Source organism: Lutra lutra, chromosome 6 (genome assembly GCF_902655055.1).
Source record: "Lutra lutra chromosome 6, mLutLut1.2, whole genome shotgun sequence".
In the NCBI taxonomy this organism is placed as follows: domain Eukaryota; kingdom Metazoa; phylum Chordata; class Mammalia; order Carnivora; family Mustelidae; genus Lutra; species Lutra lutra.
The window spans coordinates 50007444-50021965 of NC_062283.1; the positions used below are offsets into that span (position 1 = coordinate 50007444).

General features: G+C 41.1%; 1 protein-coding gene across 2 annotated transcripts in view; it reads left to right on the forward strand.

Annotated features, from left to right (window-relative positions):
* Positions 1-557: 557 nt before the first annotated feature.
* Positions 558-14522, forward strand: part of COL21A1 (collagen type XXI alpha 1 chain) — a 203497-nt gene continuing 189532 nt past the window's right edge. Inside the window, exon 1 of one of the 2 annotated variants that reach the window (XM_047734032.1) lies at positions 558-1007. The gene's annotated coding sequence lies outside the window, so the exon portion shown is untranslated. The remainder of the gene's footprint in view (positions 1008-14522) is intronic. The other variant, XM_047734033.1, reaches the window with a different exon arrangement.

The following is a 14522-nucleotide window of genomic DNA, read 5'->3' on the forward strand; positions in this document are numbered from 1 at the left end:
GGAAGGGGCGTTTGAGACCTGAATAAAGGGAAGCAGGCAACTGTGATAAGGTGTGAGACAGAGCTTTGGAGGTAGATGAAGTAGGGAGAGAACAACATACTGGGGTGTATAAGGAAGGACAAGCAGGCCATACGGGGGAGGGGGTAAGGGGATAAAGCAGAGTGAGAAGTGGAGAAAGTGACAGGTGAGGGGGGTAAGAGGGGAGTCCAGTGCACATGGGAGGTCTAAGCACGTGAAGGTTAAGGAACTTTCTGGTGCTCTGTTAGTAATGGGCAGAGCAACAGAGTACTCCTTTATTTCATAGGCCGTCGCCTTATTCCAGAACTTCCTGTAACTTCCAGGTCCTCAAAGGTAACTGCCTACCTATTTGAAAGTGAACTCCTCTCAGGTTTTCGGGCAGCTATTACCTTAGGTTAAGGGCAGGTACAACAGTCAGCGGCTGGGCGGACCAGGGTGGCAGACCCTGGCGCCCTCTGGGGGCCGTTCTCACGGGCTAAGGAAGGTAGCACCTCTCATCGGTGCTGCAACGCGCCGCAGGTGCTCGCCTCCTCCGGTGCTCTCCCTTTCACCCTCCGCGCCCCTATATCTTTCCCGCTTCCGGGGTAGCTCCTCAGCCGCCTCTCCCGTCGCTCAGCCTCTGGTCCTGGCAGGATTCGAGCTGAGCGTGTTTTCACCAGGGTTAATTAGCAGTTCGCACTGGCAGATCGCGATCCAAAACCCACCCTCTGGCCTTGCGCACCGGAAAGGGGGCGGGAGTGCTAACCTTATCTCCCGGGCTCCGCCTCCAGGGGGGCCGAGAGCGAGCTTCGGAGCCGAGGCGCTCTGCACTGGCCACTGCCGGCGAACGGGGCGACGGGGCAACCGGGCTCCGGACGGAGGGTAGCAAACCCTCTTCAGCCCAGATTCTGCCCGGGTTGGGGCTGGTCGCTGCCTGGGACGCCCCCCGAAGCCCTGGTACAAGACGCTGCTGGCTGCGACCGCCACCCTGACCCTGGACGCCGCGCCAGGTAAGGTGACAGCGCCTTCTCCCCTCTCTCTGCTAGAGTAACAAATAGGGGTTTCAAGGCTAGCCGTCCCGGGGCTGCAGTTTGACATTTTCTCCCCGCGCTGAAGCGCTTGGTGAACCCAGAAATCAACTCTGCATCCAGGCTGGAGGCTGGGATGACAGGATTTGTCCTACAAAGTTACTGGGTGTTCCTGAATCATGGGAGGTTCGTTGGGAGCTGGTTTGTGCCGCGGGGTCTTTGGCCCCGGGAATTCTTATTGCGTGGCAATGTACGCCCCTGAACCCATCGTCCCCTTGGAAGGGGCAGTGGCTTCCACACGTGGCGCGCCGGGAGCGTGGGCGAGCGCACAGGGCGGTGGGCGATGTATTTGGCCCAGAAGGTTCTTTAGTGGTGCTGCACAGGACAGAAGCTTGGGGGAACTTTAAAAAACTCGGTACTTGAGCAGCACCCTAAACCAATTAAATGAGAAATCTGTAGGAATGGGACTTGGGGGCATCCACGTTTGAAAAAACAGCTCTTCTCGGGTGATTTCCATGCAGAACAGCTTGGGAACCAGTGAGTTAAAGGAGTGGTTCTCAGAATGTCATCTCTGGCCAGCGGTATGAGCATCACCTGGGAACTTTAAGGGAGGATCTAGAGCCCAGGCCACAACTCTGGGAGTAAGGTTTAGCTGTGTTTCCATGAACCCTCCAGGTGATGGTTGTGTTTACCTACTTTTGAGAACTACTGGGTTGGATCTCAGTGAAGGTAAGGGCAAACACCTGCAAATTCCCCTCCACAGGGGCAGGAGTAAAGGGAACACTTTTCAGAAAATCCTAGGTGTTCATCAGTAGGGTTTTACCCTATCCAAAACAAAACAACCCCCCCCCCCAAAAAAAAAACCACACTGGGAACTTTGGAGGATCCTGTAAAGGGTAGAGACTTAGCTATCATCTTGAGCAATTTTTACATGGTAGAATCTGTGTACTTTAGGAGAGAATAGGAATTTAGGTTTTTTTTTTTTTTTTAGGAGTTGAAGCCGAAGAAGAAATGTACATAAGTCTTCTAGTTGTAATAACATGAGTCTTTGGCTCCCAATGAGATGATACCGGATCATCCCTGTCATCAGTGTACATTACAGGACTTTTTTTTTTTTTTTTTTTTTTAAATTAGAGGTTTAAGGGATTCATGCCAATTCTCCAGAGTGAAAGGGAAATTCAGCATTGCAGGTCTCTGGATTATCTGAAGTGACTCCTTTTTTTTTTTTTTTTTCCTTTCTTTTAATAGAGATCTGAGATTTGAAAATTTTGGCTAAAAAAAATTCCAGCTGTTTCTAAGTCATTAGTACAGAAATAGAATGACTTTGCAAACAGGCTTAAATGGATTAGAAAATCTGATGTTGGATAAAAAGCTAGAATAGGCATGACTCCAGTCCCACCCCATGTGTGCCTGGTGAACACAGTGCTACCCGTAGCAAGACTTTCTGTACAGGAAACGTTTATTTCCCAAACTGGCATTTTCTGTGCCAGTTTGTGATTGCAATATATAGACTTCTTGAGGGGCAGGTACTAAGCTTGTGTTTAGAGAACTGGGGAAAATACAGGTAGGGTTAAGGAACAGGAGCCTTTGTTGGGGGTCAAGACTCAGGTTCAAAATATGCTATGGGAACATATTCAAAATTTGCTCTGGGAGAGTTGCATAACTTCTCCGAGCCTCAGTTTCCCCATCTGTAAAAGGAGGACTGTAGTAATACAATGCATCCTTCATAGTTCTCACATTGTTGTCAGAGTAAAGTGAAATAATGCTTCTAAAGTGTTTAAAATAGTAAATTAAATATACACACACCACACTCACACTAAGAACAAAAATCTCTAATCCCCAAATGCCTTGAAATGAAAAGTATGTTGATAACATGGTCAGATTTTGTATTAAATCTAACCCTTAGGATTTATAGCTTTTGCTTCTTACCAGAATGTGAACATAAGAATATTTTCAAATTCTCTTCATAATTTTATTGCATATTTTATATGGAACTTTCTAGAATTTTTTTTTACTTGATTAGCTTCAAATCACTTGATCTTTATTCACTCTCTGTGGTAAAGTATTTCATTCACTATATGGTGGATTTTATAATCCATTAACATTCACATTTAAATAGTCTTAAAATCTGGTTCTCCTTAATATCAGTCCTTAGACAATTCAGATGGGAAGAGAGCATCTAAAGGTGGCATGCTGTGGTATCCAAGAGAGCCACTTGGGAAGTACCATCTGGTATTTCTTAGGTTCTTGAGAGTGAGCACAGAATGAAACCTTATCCAGCTACATGACGGTTTGTTGAAGAGGATATAAGAGAAGGGAAAATGAGGATACAGAGCAAGGATAGGCCTAAACTGGCAAAAAGGGTTAGGTGAGGTAATTTAAGAGTTCTTTTTCTCCTTAACTGTGATAATTTCAAAATGCTTCAAACCACATACCCAAAAAACAATTCTTTGCATATCATTTGATTGGAACTTATCTGGATGATCATCTTAGGACCAAATAGTTCTGGTGAAAAAACATGGTATCAATTTCAAAAAGGATGCCAAATTATTCTGTAATTTTGAATGTAGTCTTGATTATCCTTTGATTTCAATGATAAGTTGAATATTAGATTTCTAACTTAGAGCACCTTTTTATAACTCATCTTGACTCTTGGAATTCAAGATGTTACACCTGCCTATTACTAATCTTCTGTTACTTCCTGGAGACTAAACTTAATGCAGCTTCCAGCATATAAACTCCTTCATTCGGGCAATCAGTCTCTATTAGGATACTTTTGACATTACAAGTGAATGTTATTAAAATGAATATGATTAGAGTTTAATGTTACTAAATGCCGTTACAATTTAATTTGAGTAGGGTTTTCTCTTTAACTCACTATGTATGAAATGAAGAGTAGCTTTGGGGATGAAAAGGAAAGATCAGAGGTACATCTCTTGATGGGAAAAATGAAGGCATGTGGAAGCAAATTCAAACTCTCAGGAATCAAATCACGTGTTCTGGATAATTTATCTGAAGAGCTAAGAGAGTCCGCAATGTCGCAATTGTCAGTGACAGGATGTGGCAGCACTGTTGCAGTGAATGGCCAATTAGGAATGATCAGTACTGCAATGCATAAAATAAAAAATGAATTTATAATTCTCCACTTACATGCATAAGCATTGGAGCAGAGATAGTCTTAGAGAAGCTAGCCTAATTGCACTTGATTTACATAACCTGGCTCACTTAGAAAGGTTTTGATGAGCATTACCTGGCATTCATTTAGTTCATTTTGAGGGCCCTAGGTTGTTCCAAAGTGGATGGTTTTACTATTAAGGCCAATCTTGGAAGTCTTGTGAGTAAAACACATCAGTGGAAATGGATACATGTTTTTATTTTGTATTTATTGTCTTTGGATTATATTTCTTAGCATGCAATAGTAATTCCTTAGCTAGATTCATTACATTCTTGAGAGAAACAAAGTAGAAATGTTTATTTTTGGCGTGTAGTCTAGTCTCATGCAAACAAGATCAGCCATGGATGCCAAATTCCCTAACTTTCTTTTCCATATTATGGTTGGGGACACTCTATAGTCAGACTGCCTAGTCTTTTTTTTTTTTTTAAAGATTTTATTTATTTGACAGAGATCACAAGTAGGCAGAGAGGCAGGCAGAGAGGGGAAGGGAAGCAGGCTCCCTGCTGAGCAGAGAGTCCGATGCAGGGGCTCGATCCCAGGACTTGATTCCAGGACCCCGGAATCATGACCTGAGCTGAAGGCAGAGGCTTTAACCCACTGAGCCACCCAGATGCCCCCAGACTGCCTAGTCTTGTTTTGTATTTGAATTGTTTGAAGTTGGACAAGTTGCATATATTTTTTTACTTCTGTTTCCTCATTAGAAAATTGGGAAAACAGTACCTATCTCAGCAGGGTTGTTATATGGAGTAAATGTGTTAATGTACATAAAGTTCTTTTAACACTGCCTGACTCATAGTAAATGCTTAATAAGAATTTGCTGTTATTTTACTTTGGACTTAATGAATGGTTTAAGCTGAGGCTCTCTTTTCTGTTTTCACCTCTTAAAAATGGAATCCTAAAAAAAGTAGCTTAGGCTATGTTCATTTGATGGTTTTTCTGTTTTAGATAGTGGGAGAATTTGTTTCAGAATAAGTGAAGTATTTCAAGTTTCTCAGAAAATAATACAACATTTTGAATACCATTTATAAAAGTTCCCAGATGCTGCTGCTGCCGCTGGCCAGAGACCACACTTTGAGAATCCCTGCTTTGACCTACTGGTTCTCAAACTTGACTGAACATCAGTTATCACTGAGCACAGTTCTTTCTTTCTTTATTATTTTTTAAAAAAGATTTTATTTGTTTATCTGAGAGAGAGACAGAGACAGAGAGAGTGGATGGGGGTGGGGGTGGTCACAGCAAACGGGAGACAGGGGTTGGGGGGGTGGTAGCAGGAGAAGCAGACTCCCTGCTGAGCAGGGAGCCCAATGTGGGGCTTGATTCCAGGACCCTGGGATCATGATGTGAGCCAAAAGCAGGTGCTTAACGACTGAGCCACCCAGACACCCAGCACAGTTCTTTAGAATGTTGATACCCAAGCTGATTAAAAAAGTAATCAATTTGGTTAATTTATTGTGAAAAGGAGTAATCATGTCCTTTATAAAGAGAGGCCCTGTAACACTATACATTATTATCTGTGGGATTCCCATGTACTCCTAGAATTTCTAGAGTGCTAAGGGATATTATAATTGATCTAATATAAATGAGGAGACAGAGGCTTACAGGCATCATTCTGGGCTAAAGGCTTATGCAGAGTTAGTTGTAGGACTGGATGACCAATCAGGGTTCCTGTGTTCAACTCAATATTTTTCATTCAACTACCTTGCCCTCTGGAAAATCAGATAATATGAGGGAGGTGCATAATCAAAGACAGTGCTATTGGAATGCTATAGATCTACCCATCCTGCTTAACCCGGTTTGCTTTCAGAGTTATCTATTCAAAAGATTTCCTTAATGGAGAACCACTGCCAACAATATGTCCACCATGCCAAGAAAATAAATTTATAGCTGTCAATTTTGAAAGGGATATTTTTTCCTACTAGGTTTGTCTTTTCTAAGGATTCAGTTTAGTTTTTTCTCTTTGTTGTTTCTTTGGCATTTTGGTTTTTACTAATGAAAAAACTTAGGGATATCTCTAAAAATTTCAGGAAACGTTGATAGTTTTCTCAAGTCCAAGTTTAGTGACCTTCTGGGAATCCTGCCAGTTGCTTGTGTTTGATTCAGTGTTTAGTTTTGGTTTTGACTTGTGTTGTTTTGATCTAGGTCAATTTAGCCATGATTGCAATGTTATGCTGTTTGTTAACTTTGTTTTTACAGTTATTGGTGTCAAGAAAAGATAAAGGACCAATAAAATTTTCTTTTAAAATTCAAAGAAAAAGAGGTTCCAGTGAAGTTTGAGCTTTAGAGAAATTTTGTACTTTTAAGAATATTCTTTGGAAATTTAGTTTTTAAAGTGTTATAGGGACAAATACAAACACTCAGAACATGGGTATTATATTTCCACGGTAACTTTCAAACCCAAAGGTCGTTCAGTGATTGAAACAACTTTTCGAAATACATATTTTCAAAAATTCTAAACCTTGTTATATCTGAATTTTGCTACTTTATTAGGGAGAGAGAGTTTTATTCCACCTCATGGGGTGTGTCTAGGCCTGTGATTTCCGGTAGTATCCAGAATTAGGTAGAATGTTAGAGATAAGACCAGAACATTCTTTGTAAGTGTTCAGCCATTCACCAAATAGTGCTTAAGTGCCAACCATGAGCTTGGGTACCCTATGGGGATTCAGAGAAGTTGCTAAGTTCAGTTTAGTAAGTCTATTAATAGCCAGTTGGCAGTTTTCTTTCCCTTTTTTTTTAATGGAAAACTCCCTTCAATTTATTATGTGAAAATAACATTCTGTAAATATCTTTAAGTGAAAAAAGTATATAAGGCAAACATAATTCTGATTTAAATTTAGAAAAATCAAGCAAAGCCTGATGCGTCACTTAATTTCTTCTCCATTTTTGACTCTCCTTTGACATAACGACCATGACCATGGATCCATCTTTAGAAAGGGTTGAGTATGATTTGAAGGCAGATCTTAGCAAGAAGTGGAGCGTTTATTCCAGAGAGAGGCAGTGTGGAGAAGGTAAACAAACACCCAGGTTCCTGAGAACGCAGGAAACTCCACCACTTCCCTGGAGAAATTTGCTTTGCCTTGGGCAGTCTGCCTTTTCATCATTTTACAGCTCCCCTTTTACTGTCCCCTTCCTGTTCAGATCACTTGTGAGCTAACACCTCTGGACTGAGGTTTGAAATGAGAGAGAGTGAAATCAACAATGTGGGCGGCAGGGATGACATGCTAACTGTCTTCTCCAGAATGCTATAAGCAGAGCTCCTACTTGGCTTCCTTTGGAATGGGGGTGGGGGTGGGAATGAAAAGAGAAGGTGACGTTCATCCTCCCTCCAGGAAGTGGAAGTACATGGAACCTTCTTCAAACTCTGTGTATATTTAGTGGCGGCAAGCCAGTGATGTGTGCAGTGTGACCGAGTAGGTCCCTACTGTCTGTGTGTCATTTCCAAACTACCATTTAAATAGTAATAATAATAATATATGTCAAATACTAAATAAATAGATGCTCTCATTGTTTCCCAAAAGGCTCTGGACTAGGAAATAAGAAACTTGGATTCTCACCCCAGCCTGCCACCAGCTGAATGAAAATTAGTAGCTTAGAAAAGCCTGCAGTAAGGGACAGCTGGGCAGGTGTGATTGTAAAGTCCTTTTTCATTTTGCTGTTTGTTTTCTTTTCCTTGGTTGCAAGCACTGTTTGGAGCCATTGTGGGCCGTGTAAAGAATTGCAGCTTAGAACATATATACAGACAGTTTAGGTCAATAAAGGGTAAAACCCTTTAGGAAATTAGTCTACTGGGAAATGTAGGACACATTTCTTAAATTCCTATTAATATCCTTTTTGAATGTTCACTGAAAATGGTCAGTAGTGAATGAAGAATAATGAAATAACAGATCTTTTTATCTTAAGAAAATTGTAAATATCTTTTCATGATGGTTAAACAAAATTTTCTTTGGCCTCCATGTGGAAATTACATAAAAAAATGTTCATTGGTCTTTTCAACACTTGAAAAATTTTTTTTCTGATTCTGAATTATGGCTTTTGTGGTAGAAATCAGGCTTATATGAGTAATCAAATTATATTTTTGAGCTCTGAATTGCATGTTTCTCAAAATGTTAACGGTTGTCTTTGGTTTGTAGAATGATAGATATTTTCTTTCTGCTTTTCTTTGTTTTGTCTGTTTTTTAATATACATGTTTTACTTTCATAATGCAAAAGTGAATGCCTAACTACATGCTATGTAGATGGAAACATTTGAAATTTTAATTTTGAATTCCATTCCAATGAGAGATAATGATGTTACAGTGTAATTAATTTATCTTCATTTAATTCTTCAAGTACTTATTGTACCAGATGTGCTTTTAAATACCAGACACTAATTACAGATAATAAAATATGGCTAAAATGATACAAAATATTTTTGTAAAAGCAGAAAATCAGTTTATTACTCCTTGTGAATGCCAAAAGAATATTCTGTACTCTAAGACCTTGAGGCCATGTACGATGATAGCTAACTACGATCATGGATATTTCGTAGTCATGGCCCTGACACTTAGCACCTGTATGATTTTTGTGCCTAGTATTTAACTCTTTAAAGCTTAGTTTGTCCATCTGTCAAGTGGGGATCATAGGACCTACTTCTTTGTGTGGTCAGGAAGGTTAAGTAGAATAACTCAAACCTCTCAGCATAGTCCCTGGCAGATAAAAAGTACTCCACTTAGCTTAAATTTTGTTATTATCATAAGTATAATATTCTCCCTACTTCTAAGCTTTTTTACACTTGAGACTTGGATGTCTGTCTTTTGGAAAACACATCACTACTTTATTTTTTGGATTTATTTAGAGGGAGAGAGAGCACACACATGTGAGCAGGGGTGGGGGCAGAGGGAGAAGGAGAGAGAGAGAGTAGTAAGGAGACTCTGTGCTGAGCCTGGAGCCCCACATGGGGCTTGATCCCCCAACCCTGAGATCATGACCTGAGCTGAAATGAAGAGTCAGATGTTTATCTGACTGAGCCACCCCTGTGCCCCACCTTACTACTTTAGATGAGGTATCCTCCGTACAGCCTGTGTCATGAAGAGCCACATCCAGATTTTCACCATTGTTCACACAGGGCTGAGGGAGAAGAAAGTATGGATGCTGGGGATGGTGTCTCTTAGAGCTGGCAGTAACATTGGCCTTTGGGAGGAACACCTTGTGACTGTAAGTGTTGATGTGGAGTCTGCAAGATGATCCTCCTCTGCCATATGGCACAGTCCCAGAAGGTCACTGTGATGATGGTTTGGTGGGATTGAGGGTATCTTCCAGCCTTGTTTGCAGCTATCAGCGGTTTGTCTTGAGCTTCTGGGTTGAGCAATTGCAGAGATCTCTTTGGTCAGGGCCATGGATGGCCCATTAGCACAGCTTTGCGAAAATTAGAAGATAGCCGTGTCAATGGGCAGATGCAGCCCTGGGTTTCGGTATTGATTTGCTTCATCAGCTGGGTTTCCCCGTGCTGTTGCAGCCTGCACTTGGGTGCATTTGTATAGGGTATGCATTAATCCACCCATTCTGCTAATATGTCTTAGCTCTTTCTGTAGTTTAAACTAGATCCTGCGATGCAGCGATAAATTATGATCCTTGTCCTCAAGGACTCATAATCGCTTAGCAAATTTCTCCGTGGATGCTCCCCATGTCAGGGTCCGTTGCACTACCATGTAGGTCCGAAACCTCTTTTATTGCTAGGTGTAGTAGGTGCTTTAAGGAGGTTGTTGTGTTTGTAATCTGGTCAGTTGCCCCCACATCTACTAGTCTGAAGGTCTATTATTTGTATCTGTGGTTGGATCTGTGTTCTCAAAATTGTGGTGAGTTCCACATACATGACGTATGTAAGTAAGTTCCTACAGCGTGTTTGGACTTAGTACATAGTCTGTTAAATAAAGAACTGAACCAAACAAAAACTATGTTGAATTGAATCCAATTGACTGACACTTGACAGAGGGAAGTTATGGAGGCACCGGGAAATCAGAATCTATTTTTAGACTACACCTGTCAGAACCCTGGGAAAAAATGTGATTATATTTGATCTCTGTTTCATTCTAAGTTAGTTAAATGAATGTCTGGCCAATTACCGATATAGGATAGTTAGAGCCATTTGTGCATCTGTGTTTCCTTAGCTATGCCTCTAAATATTTTTAATTTTTAGCTGGGTAGTGTAATTTCACATTGGACAACTTTTGGCCAGACTTATCCCATTATTAAATGCTAAGCCTGAGTAATGCAACAAGTTTATGCATTTTAAATGTTTCTGCATCATCTTGGATATGGCTGCCAAGTTGAATTTGAAATTTCCCTTCTAGTAACCTGCCATCTTTTTGGACCTTGAGCCTAAAGCAGCATAAGACTAGAGAAGCAATGATAATTTCACATTTTCGAATTTAACTTAAATTCTAACAACTTAAATTAAAAAAATAACTACATGTACGCTTTCTGTTTTATCCCCTCTTCCAGTTTATCCTCAAAGATGAGCATTTATCATAAAGTGAGCTGGAGAAGAAATTTTTTTTTCTTCTCTTCCTTTCTTTCACTGTCTTAGTCTGCCAGTCCTTCGACAAGGCTGGACCGTTTCACCCAACCCAGTATCCTCAAGGAATGCACTTGTACAGAGATATAGTATTTTCAAGCTGCAGTGAAGAGGAACATGTAGCCTTGCTTGTCTACAGTGTAAGACTTTGCTAATCTTTATTACTCTGCAGATAATTTCATATTTTGACTTTTCTCCTTCAAAATCTGGGATTTCTGTTTTCCTAGAGGCATCTATTGATATATGTTATGTGCTAAAAGGGGAAAGGAAGGGGCACCTGGGTGGCTCAGTGGGTTAAGCCGCTGCCTTCGGCTCAGGTCATGATCTCAGGATCCTGGGATCGAGCCCCACATCGGGCTCTCTGCTTGGCAAGCAGCCTGCTTCCTCCTCTCTCTCTCTGCCTGTCTCTCTGCCTACTTATGATCTCTCTCTGTCAAATAAATAAATAAAATCTTTAAAAAAAAAAGGGGAAAGGAAGAAGGCATGTTTTATTACCTTCAAAATATGCAGGAATAGGTTTCAGTCAGTTTCTTAATTTTTTTTTTAAGATTTTTATTTATTTGACAGAGAGGGAGTGAGTGGGAGCACAAGCAGGCTGAGTGGCAGGGAGAGGGAGCAGACTCCCTGTGGAGCAAAGAGGGCTCAATTCCAGGACTCTGGGATTATAACCTGAATCAAAGGGAGATTGAGTCAGACCTACTGAGTCACCCAGGTGCCCTGATATCAGTTAGTTTCTAGCATTGTTCTTACTAAGGAGTTGGGAAGTTTTAAATGCAAAAAATGCAATAATTTTGGTATATCAAGCAGGAAGGGAGATATTCTCCCAAGGAAGGCATTACTGTGTATTTCATTATTTTCACAATGAGCAGATGTTGGTGATTACAAAAACATTGGCCGTCTGCTATATGAAGGGGGGGGGGGGTGGGGAAGAAATGATGAGTCAGCAAGTTTCATTTCAGTGTCTACCAGGGTGCCTGACAGATTGAGGTTGGTTATGACCCCAGGTTGCTTGTGGTACCATTGGGAGATGAACTATTTCAAATATAATTTTTAGGAGGCAAAATAAGAATGTAATGGAGCTCTAAATGGTCTAATACTGGAGATAGGCACTGTAGAAGGTGTGGTCTTGTTTTTTGTCATGATATGCTTTGTAGAAGAGGTGGGGATTAAACTTGCTTTTTTAAAAATTTATTTATTTATTTGACAGAGAGGTGGTCAGAGAGGGATCACAAGCAGGGGGAGTGGGAGCAAGAGAAGCAGGATTCCCACTGAGCAGGGAGCCCAATGAGGGGCTCCACCCCAGGACCCTGGGATCCTGACCTGAGCCGAAGGCAGATGCTTGACTACTGAGCCACCAGGTGACCTAAACCTGCTTCTTGAAGCATGGTTCAGTTTGGACAAATGATTGCTTTAGACACTCTAGTCAACCTAAGTCACAGGGCTGGAAGTTATTTTATGAATAATTATTGTTTACAGTATAAATATTGTTGATACCAATAATGCTTATCCCGATAGTGTACTTAATGAACATACTGCCCTATTCCAGACACCTCCAGTGATGGGAAACTTTCAGTTTGAGGGACATCCCCATCTATTAAAACCTCTTTAAAATGAAATTAAACTGAAAACTTCCTTCCTGGAGTTTCCAGGCATTGGTCCTAATTCTGTACTCTGGGAGTGATGGGGAGAAGCCTAATGTCTTTTCCACGTGGCAGTCTTGCCAGTATTTGAAGACAAGTGGGACATCATATTCTAAAACTGCTGCTTTTTTTGCAGTGGTTTGCAGTTATGTCTCCAGTCTGGTCAGCCTTCTCTAGATCCACTGAGGTTTGATTCTTCCTGATCACAGCATTGCTGAATAGAGAGGGTGTAGCCCAAGAGCAAACTAATTGTTGGCATCCAGTTGACAATAATGACTGCAGTTTACCGTTAGCTAAGACCTTGTAGTCTCCTCAGATCTCCTGCTGTGAAGCCAGCAGCTTCCTATTGAGCATTCTACCATCCAGATTTGGGCTCCCAGGACTTTTGTATGTTTCTATTGAATTTTATCTTGTGGCAATTGGCCCATTATTTATCCAGGTGAGATCTTTCAGTAAGGTCTTTCATTCAGTCAGAGATCATTCTTAGCTCTGCTTTGTGTGGAGTTGTGATTTGCAGGTCATGGTTGCCCTTACCCAAATGAAGAGTAACCAGTTAACTGGGCTGGGCAAGTGTCAGTACTCTAAAAACATCACTAGAAATCTCCCACCATGTTGGCATCAGGTCTTAACTTTCCACTGGGGAGCCATTTAGTTTTATATTAAGCTTACGTTTCATCTGTTCTCATTTTGAAATCTCTTGAGCAGAGTATTCATCCGATGACCTCTTAGTACACCCATCAGAGAAGTCCAGGTCAGTCTGATATGACTTATTCTTGGCACTTAACAAGTGTTGTAGGTGGGTTTCTTGTAAGCAGCATGTGGGTAGACTTAAAAAACAATAAAAAAATACACCCCCCCCCAAAAAAAAAACAACCCCACACTGGGGCACCTGAGTAACTCAGGTAGTTGAGTGTCAGACTTTTGGCTTCTGCTCGGGTCATGGTCTTAAGGTCCTGGGATCAAGCCCCAACCTCAGGCTCTGCACTCAGCTTTCAGCTTGGAGTCTGCCTGAGATTCTCTTTCTCTGTACCTCCGTCTGATTGCACTCTCTCTCTAAATAAATAAAATCTTTTTTTTTCTTTTTAAATTTTTAAAATTATTTATTTATTTATTTTAAAGATTTTATTTATTTATTTGAAAGAGAGACAGTGAGAGAGAGCATGAGCGAGGAGAAGGTCAGAGAGAGAAGCAGACTCCCCGAGATGCTGGGAGCCCGATGCGGGACTCGATCCTGGGACTCCGGGATCATGACCTGAGCCGAAGGCAGTCGTCCAACCAACTGAGCCACCCAGGCGTCCCACTAAATAAATAAAATCTTAAAAAACAAACAAACAACCCTACAGGGTGCCTGGGTAGTTCAGTTGTTAAATATCTGCCTTCGGCTCAAGTCATGATCCCTGGGTCCTGGGATCGAACCCCATAGTGGGCTCCTTGCTCAGCGGGGAGCCTGCTTCTCCCTCTCCCACTCATCCTGCTTGTGTTCCCTTTCTTGCTCTCTCTCTCTCTCTCAAATAAATAAATAAAAGCTTAAAACAAAACCCTACAATTTGAAATTTCTAAATTCTAAAGACCAGAAAACTTTATTATGATTGCTAATATGTTTGGACTCTTTCTTTGCATTGTTTTCTCTTTTTATCATGCTTTCTTGTTCTTCATTACAATTATAACTATTACTGTTAGGTTTTCTATCTTTGTTTGGAATTGTTTCCTTTTCTTCTTGTACCAGTTTCCCTGGAAATTATATTCCTGTTTACATAATGATAGCCGTCATCATATTTCTGTATATAAATTAAAACCTAGTTTCCTAGTAATAGCTAGTTGGTAACTATTCCCCTTCCCAGATAATTTGTCCTATTTACATGATTTTTATCACCCTTACCACCCTCCATCTCTCTCTTCCCATCAGCTTCCAGTTTGAGAGCTTGTGTTTTATTTCTAGAATGTTATTAACTTTTTTCCAATAACACTTTTATTTTTTATTATTTTAAGATTTTATTTGTCAGAGGGAGAACACAAGCAGGGGGAGCGACAGGCAGAACAGGCAGAGGGAGAAGTAGGCTCCCCGCTGAGCAAGGAGCCCCATACGGGATTTGATCCCAGGACATCAGGATTATGACCCGAGCTGAAGCAGT